The sequence below is a fragment of the Gorilla gorilla genome, chromosome 19 (genome assembly GCF_029281585.2).
Source record: "Gorilla gorilla gorilla isolate KB3781 chromosome 19, NHGRI_mGorGor1-v2.1_pri, whole genome shotgun sequence".
Lineage (NCBI taxonomy): Eukaryota > Metazoa > Chordata > Mammalia > Primates > Hominidae > Gorilla > Gorilla gorilla.
In genome coordinates, this window is record NC_073243.2 from 844,947 (window position 1) to 859,398 (window position 14,452).

Here is a 14,452-nt window from a genome sequence, read left to right on the forward strand (position 1 = left end):
AGCTATCTCTTTACACATGGAAATAACTACACCGCTATCTGTGTGAACATGGAAATATCTACACCGCCATCTGTATGAACTTGCAAATATCTGCACCGCCATCTGTATGAACATTTAAATATCTACACCGCCATCTGTATTAAGATGGAGATATCTACACCGCTATCTGCATAAACATGGAAATATCTACACCGCTATCTGTATAAACATGGAAATATCTACACCGCTATGTGTATAAACATGGAAATATCTGCACTGCTATCTGTATAAACATGGAAATATCTACACCGCTACCTGTATAAACATGGAAATATCAGCACCGGTATCAGTATGAACATGGAAGTTTCTACACCGCCATCTGTATGAACATGGAAATATCTTCACCGCCATCCGTATGAACATGGAAATATCTGCACCGCCATCTGTATGAACATATAAATATCTACACCGCCATCTGTATTAAGATGGAGATATCTACACCGCTATCTGTATAAACATGGAAATATCTACACTGCTATGTGTATAAACATGGAAATATCTACACCGCTATCTGTATAAACATGGAAATATCTACACTGCTACCTGTATAAACATGGAAATATCAGCACCGCTATCTGTATGAACATGGAAATATCTACACCGCCATTTGTATGAACATGGAAAAATCTTCACCGCCATCTGTATGAACATGGATATATCTACACAGCAATCTGTATGAACATGGAAATATCTTCACCGCCATCTGCATGAACATGGATATGTCTACATAGCCGTCTGGATGAACATATAAATATCTACACCGCCATCTGTATTAAGAATGAGATATCTACAACGCTATCTGTATAAACATGGAAATATCTACACCGCTATCTGTATGAACATGGAAATATCTGCACCGCCATCTGTATGAACATATAAATATCTACACCGCCATCTGTATTAAGATGGAGATATCTACACGCTATCTGTATAAACATGGAAATATCTACACCGCTATGTGTATAAACATGGAAATCTCTACACTACTATCTGTATAAACATGGAAATATCTACACTGCTACCTGTATAAACATGGAAATATCAGCACCGCTATCTGTATGAACATGGAAATACCTACACCGCTATGTGTATAAACATGGAAATATCTACACCGCTATCTGTATAAACATGGAAATATCTACAATGCTACCTGTATAAACATGGATATATCAGCACCGCTATCTGTATGAACATGGAAATAACTACACCGCTTCTGTATGAACATGGAAATATCTTCACCGCCATCTCTACGAACCTGGATACATCTACACAGCCATCTGTATGAACAAGGAAATATCTTCACCGCCATCTGTATGAACATGGATATGTCTACACAGCCGTCTGGATGAACATGGAAATATCTGCACCGCCATCTGTATGTACATGGAAATATCTACACCGCTATCTGTGTAAACATGCATACATCTTCACCGCTATCTGTATAAACATGGAAATATCCACACCGCTATCTGTATGAACATGGAAATATCTACACCGCTATCTGTTTGAACATGGAAATATCTACACCGCTATCTGCATGAAAATGGAAATATCTACACAGCTATCTCTTTGCACATGGAAATAACTACACCGCTATCTCTATAAACATGGAAATATCTACACCACCATCTGTATGAACATGGAAATATCTGCACCGCGATCTGTATGAACATATAAATATCTACACCGCCATCTGTATTAAGAAGGAGATATCTACACCGCTATCTGTATAAACATGGAAATATCTACACCGCTATCTGTATGAACATGGAAATATCTACACCGCTACCTGTATAAACACGGAAATATGTACACCGCTACATGTATAAACATGGAAGTATCAGCACCGCTATCGGTATGAACAAGGCAATATGTACACGGCTATCTGTATGAACATGGAAATATCTACACCAATATCTGTATGAACATGGAAATATCTACACCACTATCTGTATGAACATGGAAATAGCTACACAGCCATCTGGATGAACATGGAAATATCTACACCGCTATCTGTATGAACATGGATATATATACACAGCCATCTGGATGAACATGGAAATATCAACACTGCTATCTGTATGAACATGGAAATACATACACCGCTATCTGTATGGACATGGAAATATCTACACCGCTATCTGTTTGAACAGGGAAATATATACACCGCTATCTGCATGAAAATGGAAATGTCTACACAGCTATCTGCATATACATGGAAATATCTACACAGCTATCTCTTTACACATGGAAATAACTACACCGCTATCTGTATGAACATGGAAATATCTACACCGCTATCTGTATGAACATGGAAATATCTACACAGCCATCTGGATGAACATGGAAATATCTACACCGCTATCTGTATGAACATGGAAATACATACACCGATATCTGTATGAACATGGAAATATCTACACCGCTATCTGTATGAACATGGAAATATCTACACCGCTATCTGTATGAACATGGAAATATCTACACCGCTATCTGTATGAACATGGAAATATCTTCACCGCCATCTGTATGAACTTGGATATATCTACACAGCCATCTGGATGAACATGGAAATATCAACACCGCTATCTGTGTAAACATGCATACAACTTCACCGCTATCTGTATAAACATGGAAATATCTACACCGCTATCTGTATAAACATGGAAATATCTACACCGCTACATGTATAAACATGGAAATATCAGCCCCGCTATCTGTATGAACATGGAAATATCTACACCGCCATCTGCATGAACATGGAAATTTCTTCACCGCCATCTGTAGGAACATGGATATATCTACACAGCCATCTGTATGAACATGGAAATATCTACACCGCTATCTGTATGAACATGGAAATATCTACACCGCTATCTGTATGAACATGGAAATATCTACACCGCTATCTGTATGAACATGGAAATATCTACACCGCTATCTGTATAAACATGGAAATATCTACACCGCTATATGTATAAACATGGAAATATCTACACTGCTATCTGTATAAACATGGAAATATCTACACCGCTACCTGTGTAAACATGGAAATGTCAGCACCGTTATCAGTATGAAGATGGAAGTTTCTACACCGCCATCTGTATGAACATGGAAATATCTTCACCGCCATCCGTATGAACATGGAAATATCTGCTCCGCCATCTGTATGAACATATAAATATCAACACCGCCATCTGTATTAAGATGGAGATATCTACACCGCTATCTGTATAAACATGGAAATATCTATACCGCTATGTGTATAAACATGGAAGTATCTACACCGCTACCTGTATAAACATGGAAGTATCAGCACCGCTATCGGTATGAACATGGCAATATCTACACGGTTATCTGTATGAACAGGGAAATATCTACACCGCTATCTGTATGAACATGGAAAAATCTTCACCGACATCTGTATGAACATGGATATATCTACACACCCATCTGGATGAACATGGATATGTCTACACAGCCGTCTGTATGAACATGGAAATATCAACACCGCTATCTGTGTAAACATGCATATATCTTCACCGCTATCTGTATAAACATGGAAATATCTACACCGCTATCTGTATGGACATGGAAATATCTACACCGCTATCTGTTTGAACATGGAAATAGCTACACCGCTATCTGTATGAAAATGGAAATATCTACACAACTATCTGCATATAAATGGAAATATCTACACAGCTATCTCTTTGCACATGGAAATAACTACACCGCTATCTCTATAAACATGGAAATATCTACACCGCCATCTGTATGAACATGGAAATATCTACACCGCCATCTGTATTAAGGAGATATCTACACCGCTATCTGTATAAACATGGAAATATCTACACCGCTGTCTGTATGAACATGGAAATATCTACACCGCTATCTGTATAAACACGGAAATATGTACACCGCTACCTGTATAAACATGGAAGTATCAGCACCGCTATCGGTATGAACATGGCAATATCTATACAGCTATCTGTATGAACATGGAAATATCTACACCGCTATCTGTATGAACATGGAAATATCTTCACAGCCATCTGTATGAACATGGATATATCTACACAGCCATGTGGATGAACATGGAAATATCTACACCGCTATCTGTGTAAACAAGCATACATCTTCACCGCTATCTCTATAAACATGGAAATATCTACACCGCTATCTTTATGTACATGGAAATATCTACACCGCTATCTGTTTGAACAGGGAAATACACACACCGCTATCTGCATGAAAACGGAAATATCCACACAGCTATCTGCTTATACATGGAAATATCTACACAGCTATCTCTTTACACATGGAAATAACTACACCGCTATCTGTATGAACAGGGAAATATCTACACCGCCATCTGTATGAACATGGAAATATCTGCACAGCCATCTGTATGAACATTTAAATATCTACACCGCCATCTGTATTAAGATGGAGATATCTACACCACTATCTGCATAAACATGGAAATATCTACACCGCTATCTGTATAAACATGGAAATATCTACACCGCTATGAGAATAAACATGGAAATATCTACACTGCTATCTGTATTAACATGGAAATATCTACACCGCTACCTGTATAAACATGGAAATATCAGCACCGCTATCAGTAAGAACATGGAAGTTTCTACACCGCCATCTGTATGAACATGGAAATACCTTCACCGCCATCCGTATGAACATGGAAATATCTGCACCGCCATCTGTATGAACATATAAATATCTACACCGCCATCTGTATTAAGATGGAGATATCTACACCGCTATCTGTATAAACATGGAAATATCTACACCGCTATGTGTATAAACATGGAAATATCTACACCGCTATCTGTATGAACATGGAAATGTCTTCACCGCCATCTGTATGAACATGGATATATCTACACAGCCATCTGAATGAACATGGAAATATCTACACCGCTATCTGTATGAACATGGAAATATCTACACAGCCATCTGGATGAACATGGAAATATCTACACCGCTATCTTTATGAACATGGAAATACATACACCGCTATCTGTATGAACATGGAAATATCTACAGCGCTATCTCTATGAACATGGAAATATCTACACCGCTATCTGTATGAACATGGAAATATATACACCGCTATCTGTATGAACTTGGAAATATCTTCACCGCCATCTGTATGAACATGGATATATCTACACAGCCATCTGGATGAACGTGGAAATATCTACACCGCTATCTGTGTAAACATGCATACAACTTCACCGCTATCTGTATAAACATGGAAATATCTACACCGCTATCTTTATGAACATGGAAATATCTACACCGCTAACTGTTTGAACAGGGAAATATATACACCGCTATCTGCATGAAAATGGAAATATCTACACCGCTATCTGTATGAAAATGGAAATGTATACATCGCTATCTGTATGAACATGGCAATATCTACAGCGGTATGTGTATAAACATGGAAATATATACACCGCTATCTGTATAAACATGGAAATAACTACACCGCTACATGTATAAACATGGAAATATCAGCCCCGCTATCTGTTTGAACATGGAAATATCTACACTGCCATTTGTATGAACATGGAAATATCTTCACCGCCATACGTATGAACATGGAAATATCTGCACCGCCATCTGTATGAACATATAAATATCTACACCGCCATCTGTATTACGATGGAGATATCTACTCCGCTATCTGTATAAACATGGAAATATCTACACCGCTATCTGTATGAACATGGAAATATCTACACCGGTATTTGCATGAAAATGGAAATATCTACACAACTATCTGCATATAAATGGAAATATCTACACAGCTATCTCTTTGCACATGGAAATAACTACACCGCTATCTCTATAAACATGGAAATATCTACACCGCCATCTGTATGAACATGGAAATATCTACACCGCTATCTGTATGAACATGGAAATATCTACACCGCTATCTGTATAAACACGGAAATATGTACACCGCTACCTGTATAAACATGGAAGTATCAGCACCGCTATCATTATGAACATGGCAATATCTACACGGCTATTTGTATGAACATGGAAATATATACACCGCTATCTGTATAAACATGGAAATATCTACACCGCTATCTTTATGAACATTGAAATATCTACAACGCTAACTGTTTGAACAGGGAAATATATACACCGGTATCTTCATGAAAACGGAAATATCTACACAGCTATCTGCTTATACATGGAAATATCTACACAGCTATCTCTTTACACATGGAGATATCTACACCGCTATCTGTATTAACATAGAAATATCTACACCGCCATCTGTATGAACATGGAAATATCCGCACCGCCAACTGTATGAACATTTAAATATCTACACCGCCATCAGTATTAAGATGGAGATATCTACACCACTATCTGCATAAACATGGAAATATCTACACCGCTATCTGTATAAACATGGAAATATCTACACCGCTATATATATAAACATGGAAATATCTACACTGCTATCTGTATAAACATGGAAATATCTACACCGCTACCTGTGTCAACATGGAAATGTCAGCACCGTTATCAGTATGAACATGGAAGTTTCTACACTGCCATCTGTATGAACATGGAAATTTCTTCACCGCCATCCGTATGAACATGGAAATATCTGCTCCGCCATCTGTATGAACATATAAATATCAACACCGCCATCTGTATTAAGATGGAGATATCTACACCGCTATCTGTATAAACATGGAAATATCTATACCGCTATGTGTATAAACATGGAAGTATCTACACCACTACCTGTATAAACATGGAAGTATCAGCACCGCTATCGGTATGAACATGGCAATATCTACACGGTTATCTGTATGAACAGGGAAATATCTACACCGCTATCTGTATGAACATGGAAAAGTCTTCACCGCCATCTGTATGAACATGGATATATCTACACACCCATCTGGATGAACATGGAAATATCAACACCGCTATCTGTATAAACATGGAAATATCTACACCGCTACCTGTATAAACATGGAAATATCAGCACCGCTATCTGTATGAACATGGAAATATCTACACCGCCGTCTGTATGAACATGGAAATATCGTCACCGCCATCTGTATGAACATGGATATATCTACACAGCCATCTGTATGAACATGGAAATATCTTCACCGCCATCTGTATGAACATGGATATGTCTACACAGCCGTCTGTATGAACATGGAAATATCAACACGGCTATCTGTGTAAACATGCATATATCTTCACCGCTATCTGTATAAACATGGAAATATCTACACCGCTATCTGTATGGACATGGAAATATCTACACCGCTATCTGTTTGAACATGGAAATACCTACACCGCTAACTGTTTGAACAGGGAAATATATACACCGCTATCTGCATGAAAATAGAATTATCTACATCACTATCTGTATGAACATGGAAATAAATACACCCCTATCTGTATGAACATGGAAATATCTACACCGCTATCTGTATGAACATGGAAATATCTACACCGCCATCTGTATGAACATGGAAATATCTGCAGCTCCATCTGTATGAACATTTAAATATCTACACCGCCATCTGTATTAAGATGGAGATATCTACACCACTATCTGCATAAACATGGAAATATCCACACCGCTATCTGTATAGTCATGGAAATATCTACACCGCTATGTGTATAAACATGGAAATATCTACACTGCTATCTGTATAAACATGGAAATATCTACACCGCTACCTGTATAAACATGGATATATCAGCACCGCTATAAGTATGAACATGGAAGTTTCTACACCGCCATCTGTATGAACATGGAAATATCTTCACCGCCATCCGTATGAACATGGAAATATCTGCACCGCCATCTGTATGAACATATAAATATCTACACCGCTATCTGTATTAAGATGGAGATATCTACACCGCTATCTGTATGAACATGGAAATATCTTCACCGCCATGTGTATGAACATGGATATATCTACACAGCCATCTGGATGAACGTGGAAATATCTACACCGCTATCTGTGTAAACATGCATACAACTTCACCGCTATCTTTATAAACATGGAAATATCTACACCGCTATCTTTATGAACATGGAAATATCTACACCGCTAACTGTTTGAACAGGGAAATATATACACCGCTATCTGCATGAAAATGGAAATATCTACACCGCTATCTGTATGAACATGGAAATACATACACTGCTATCTGTATGAACATGGAAATATCTACACCGCTATGTGTATAAACATGGAAATATCTACACCGCTATCTGTATAAACATGGAAATATCTACACCGCTACATGTATAAACATGGAAATATCAGCCCTGCTATCTGTATGAACATGGAAATATCTACACCGCCATCTGTATGAACATGGAAATATCTTCACCGCCATCTGTAGGAACATGGATATATCTACACAGCCATCTGTATGAACATGGAAATATCTACACCGCTATCTGTATAAACATGGAAATATCTACACCGCTATGTGTATAAACATGGAACTATCTACACCGCTACCTGTATAAACATGGAAATATCAGCACCGCTATCAGTATGAACATGGAAGTAACTACACCGCCATCTGTATGAACATGGAAATAACTTCACCGCCATCTGTATGAACATTGAAATATCTGCACCGCCATCTGTATGAACATATAAATATCTACACCGCCATCTGTATTAAGATGGAGATATCTACACCGCTATCTGTATGAACATGGAAATATCTACACCGCTATGTGTATAAACATGGAAATATCTGCACTGCTACCTGTATAAACATGGAAATATCAGCACCGCTATCTGTATGAACATGGAAACATCTACACCGCCATCTGTATGAACATGGAAAAATCTTCACCGTCATCTGTATGAACATGGATATATCTACACAGCCATCTGTATGAACATGGAAATATCTTCACCGCCATCTGTATGAAAATGGATATGTCTACTCAGCCGTCTATATGAACATGGAAATATCTACACCGCAATCTGTATGAACATGGAAATATCTACACCGCTATCAGTGTAAACATGCATACACCTTCACCGCTATCTGTATAATTATGGAAATATCCACACCGCTATCTGTATGAACATGGAAATATCAACACCGCTATCTGTTTGAACATGGAAATATCTACACCGATATCTGCATGAAAATGGAAATATCTACACAGCTATCTGCATATACATGGAAATATCTACACAGCTATCTCTTTGCACATGGAAATAACTACACCGCTATCTCTATAAACATGGAAATATCTACACCACCATCTGTATGAAAATGGAAATATCTGCACCGCCATCTGTATGAACATATAAATATCTACACCGCCGTCTGTATTAAGAAGGAGATACCTACACCGCTATCTGTATAAACATGGAAATATCTACACCGCTATCTGTATGAACATGGAAATATCTACACCGCTAACTGTATAAACACAGAAATATGTACACCGCTACCTGTATAAACATGGAAGTATCAGCACCGCTGTTGGTATGAACATGGCAATATCTACACGGCTATCTGTATGAACATGGAAATATCTACAACGCCATCTGTATGAACATGGAAATATCTTCACCACCATCTGTATGAACATGGATATATCTACACAGCCATCTGGATGTACATGGAAATATCTACACCGCTATATGTATGAACATGGAAATATTTACACCGCTATCTGTATGAACTTGGAAATATCTACACAGCCATCAGGATGAACATGGAAATATCTACACCGCTATCTGTATGAACATGGAAATACATACACCGCTATCTGTATGAACATGGAAATATCTACACCGCTATCTGTATGAACATGGAAATATCTACACCGCTATCTGTATGAACATGGAAATATCTTCACTGCCATCTGTATGAACATGGATATATCTACACAGACATGTGGATGAACATGGAAATATCTACACCGATATCTGTGAAAACATGCATACATCTTCACCGCTATCTGTATAAACATGGAAATATCTACACCGCTATCTTTATGAACATGGAAATACCTACACCGCTAACTGTTTGAACAGGGAAATATATACACCGCTATCTGCATGAAAATAGAATTATCTACACCACTATCTGTATGAACATGGAAATACATACACCCCTATCTGTATGAACATGGAAATATCTGCACCGCTATCTGTATGAACATGGAAATATCTACACCGCCATCTGTATGAACATGGAAATATCTGCAGCGCCATCTGTATGAACATTTAAATATCTACACCGCCATCTGTATTAAGATGGAGATATCTACACCACTATCTGCATGAACATGGAAATATCCACACCGCTATCTGTATAATCATGGAAATATCAACACCGCTATGTGTATAAACATGGAAATATCTACACCGCTACCTGTATAAACATGGATATATCAGCACCGCTATCAGTATTAACATGGAAGTTTCTACACCGCCATCTGTATGAACATGGAAATATCTTCACCGCCATCCGTATGAACATGGAAATATCTGCACCGCCATCTGTATGAACATATAAAAATCTACAGCGCTATCTGTATTAAGACGGAGATATCTACACCGCTATCTGTATGAACATGGAAATATCTTCACCGACATCTGAATGAACATGGATATATCTACACAGCCATCTGGATGAACGTGGAAATATCTACACCGCTATCTGTGTAAACATGCATACAACTTCACCGCTATCTTTATAAACATGGAAATATCTACACCGCTATCTTTATGAACATGGAAATATCTACACCGCTAACTGTTTGAACAGGGAAATATATACACCGCTATCTGCATGAAAATGGAAATATCTACACCGCTATCTGTATGAACATGGAAATACATACACTGCTATCTGTATGAACATGGAAATATCTACACCGCTATGTGTAAAAACATGGAAATATCTACACCGCTATCTGTATAAACATGGAAATATCTACACCGCTACATGTATAAACATGGAAATATCAGCCCTACTATCTGTATGAACATGGAAATATCTACACCGCCATCTGAATGAACTTATAAATATCTACACCGCCATCTGTATTAAGATGGAGATATCTACACCGCTATCTGTATAAACATGGAAATATCTACACCGCTATGTGTATAAACATTGAAATATCTACACCGCTACCTGTATAAACACGGAAATATCAGCACCGCTATCAGTATGAACATGGAAGTAACTACACCTCCATCTGTATGAACATGGAAATAACTTCACCGCCATCTGTATGAACATTGAAATATCTGCACCGCCATCTGTATGAACATATAAATATCTACACCGCCATCTGTATTAAGATGGAGATATCTACACCGCTATCTGTATGAACATGGAAATATCTACACCGCTATGTGTATAAACATGGAAATATCTACACTGCTACCTGTATAAACATGGAAATATCAGCACCGCTATCTGTATGAACATGGAAATATCTACACCGCCATCTGTATGAACATGGAAAAATCTTCACCGTCATCTGTATGAACATGGATATATCTACACACCCATCTGTATGAACATGGAAATATCTTCACCGCCATCTGTATGAACATGGATATGTCTACACAGCCGTCTATATGAACATGGAAATATCTACACCGCAATCTGTATGAACATGGAACTATCTACACCGCTATCTGTGTAAACATGCATACACCTTCACCGCTATCTGTATAAACATGGAAATATCCACACCGCTATCTGTATGAACATGGAAATATCAACACCGCTATCTGTTTGAACATGGAAATATCTACACCGATATCTGCATGAAAATGGAAACATCTACACAGCTATCTGCATATACTTGGAAATATCTACACAGCTATCTCTTTGCACATGGAAATAACTACACCGCTATCTCTATAAACATGGAAATATCTACACCACCATCTGTATGAACATGGAAATATCTGCACCGCCATCTGTATGAACATATAAATATCTACACCGCCGTCTGTATTAAGAAGGAGATACCTACACCGCTACCTGTATAAACATGGAAATATCAGCACCGCTATCTGTATGAACATGGAAATATCTACACCGCCGTCTGTATGAACATGGAAATATCGTCACCGCCATCTGTATGAACATGGATATATCTACACAGCCATCTGTATGAACATGGAAATATCTTCACCGCCATCTGTATGAACATGGATATGTCTACACAGCCGTCTGTATGAACATGGAAATATCAACACCGCTATCTGTGTAAACATGCATATATCTTCACCGCTATCTGTATAAACATGGAAATATCTACACCGCTATCTGTATGGACATGGAAATATCTACACCGCTATCTGTTTGAACATGGAAATAGCTACACCGCTATCTGCATGAAAATGGAAATACATACACCGCTATCTGTATGAACATGGCAATATCTACAGCGCTATGTGTATAAACATGGAAATATATACACCGCTATCTGTATAAACATGGAAATAACTACACCGCTACATGTATAAAGATGGAAATATCAGCCCCGCTATCTGTTTGAACATGGAAATATCTACACCACTATCTGTATGAACATGGAAATAGCTACACCGCTATCTGTATGAACATGGAAATATCTACACCACTATCTGTATGAACATGGAAATAGCTACACAGCCATCAGGATGAACATGGAAATATCATCCCCTCTATCTTTATGAACATGGAGATATCTACACAGCCATCTGGATGAACATGGAAATAACTACACCGCTATCTGTATGAACATGGAAATATTTACACCGCTATCTGTATGAACATGGAAATATCTACACAGCCATCAGGATGAACATGGAAATATCTACACCGCTATCTGTATGAACATGGAAATACATACACCGCTATCTGTATGAACATGGAAATATCTACACCGCTATCTGTATGAACATGGAAATATCTACACCGCTATCTGTATGAACATGGAAATATCTTCACCGCCATCTGTATGAACATGGATATATCTACACAGCCATGTGGATGAACATGGAAATATCTACACCGATATCTGTGAAAACATGCATACGTCTTCACCGCTATCTGTATAAACATGGAAATATCTACACCGCTATCTTTATGAACATGGAAATACCTACACCGCTAACTGTTTGAACAGGGAAATATATACACCGCTATCTGCATGAAAATAGAATTATCTACATCACTATCTGTATGAACATGGAAATACATACACCCCTATCTGTATGAACATGGAAATATCTACACCGCTATCTGTATGAACATGGAAATATCTACACCGCCATCTGTATGAACATGGAAATATCTGCAGCGCCATCTGTATGAACATTTAAATATCTACACCGCCATCTGTATTAAGATGGAGATATCTACACCACTATCTGCATAAACATGGAAATATCCACACCGCTATCTGTATAGTCATGGAAATATCTACACCGCTATGTGTATAAACATGGAAATATCTACACTGCTATCTGTATAAACATGGAAATATCTACACCGCTACCTGTATAAACATGGATATATCAGCACCGCTATAAGTATGAACATGGAAGTTTCTACACCGCCATCTGTATGAACATGGAAATAACTTCACCGCCATCCGTATGAACATGGAAATATCTGCACCGCCATCTGTATGAACATATAAATATCTACACCGCTATCTGTATTAAGATGGAGATATCTACACCGCTATCTGTATGAACATGGAAATATCTTCACCGCCATGTGTATGAACATGGATATATCTACACAGCCATCTGGATGAACGTGGAAATATCTACACCGCTATCTGTGTAAACATGCATACAACTTCACCGCTATCTTTATAAACATGGAAATATCTACACCGCTATCTTTATGAACATGGAAATATCTACACCGCTAACTGTTTGAACAGGGAAATATATACACCGCTATCTGCATGAAAATGGAAATATCTACACCGCTATCTGTATGAACATGGAAATACATACACTGCTATCTGTATGAACATGGAAATATCTACACCGCTATGTGTATAAACATGGAAATATCTACACCGCTATCTGTATAAACATGGAAATATCTACACCGCTACATGTATAAACATGGAAATATCAGCCCTGCTATCTGTATGAACATGGAAATATCTACACCGCCATCTGTATGAACATGGAAATATCTTCACCGCCATCTGTAGGAACTTGGATATATCTACACAGCCATCTGTATGAACATGGAAATATCTACACCGCTATCTGTATAAACATGGAAATATCTACACCGCTATGTGTATAAACATGGAACTATCTACACCGCTACCTGTATAAACATGGAAATA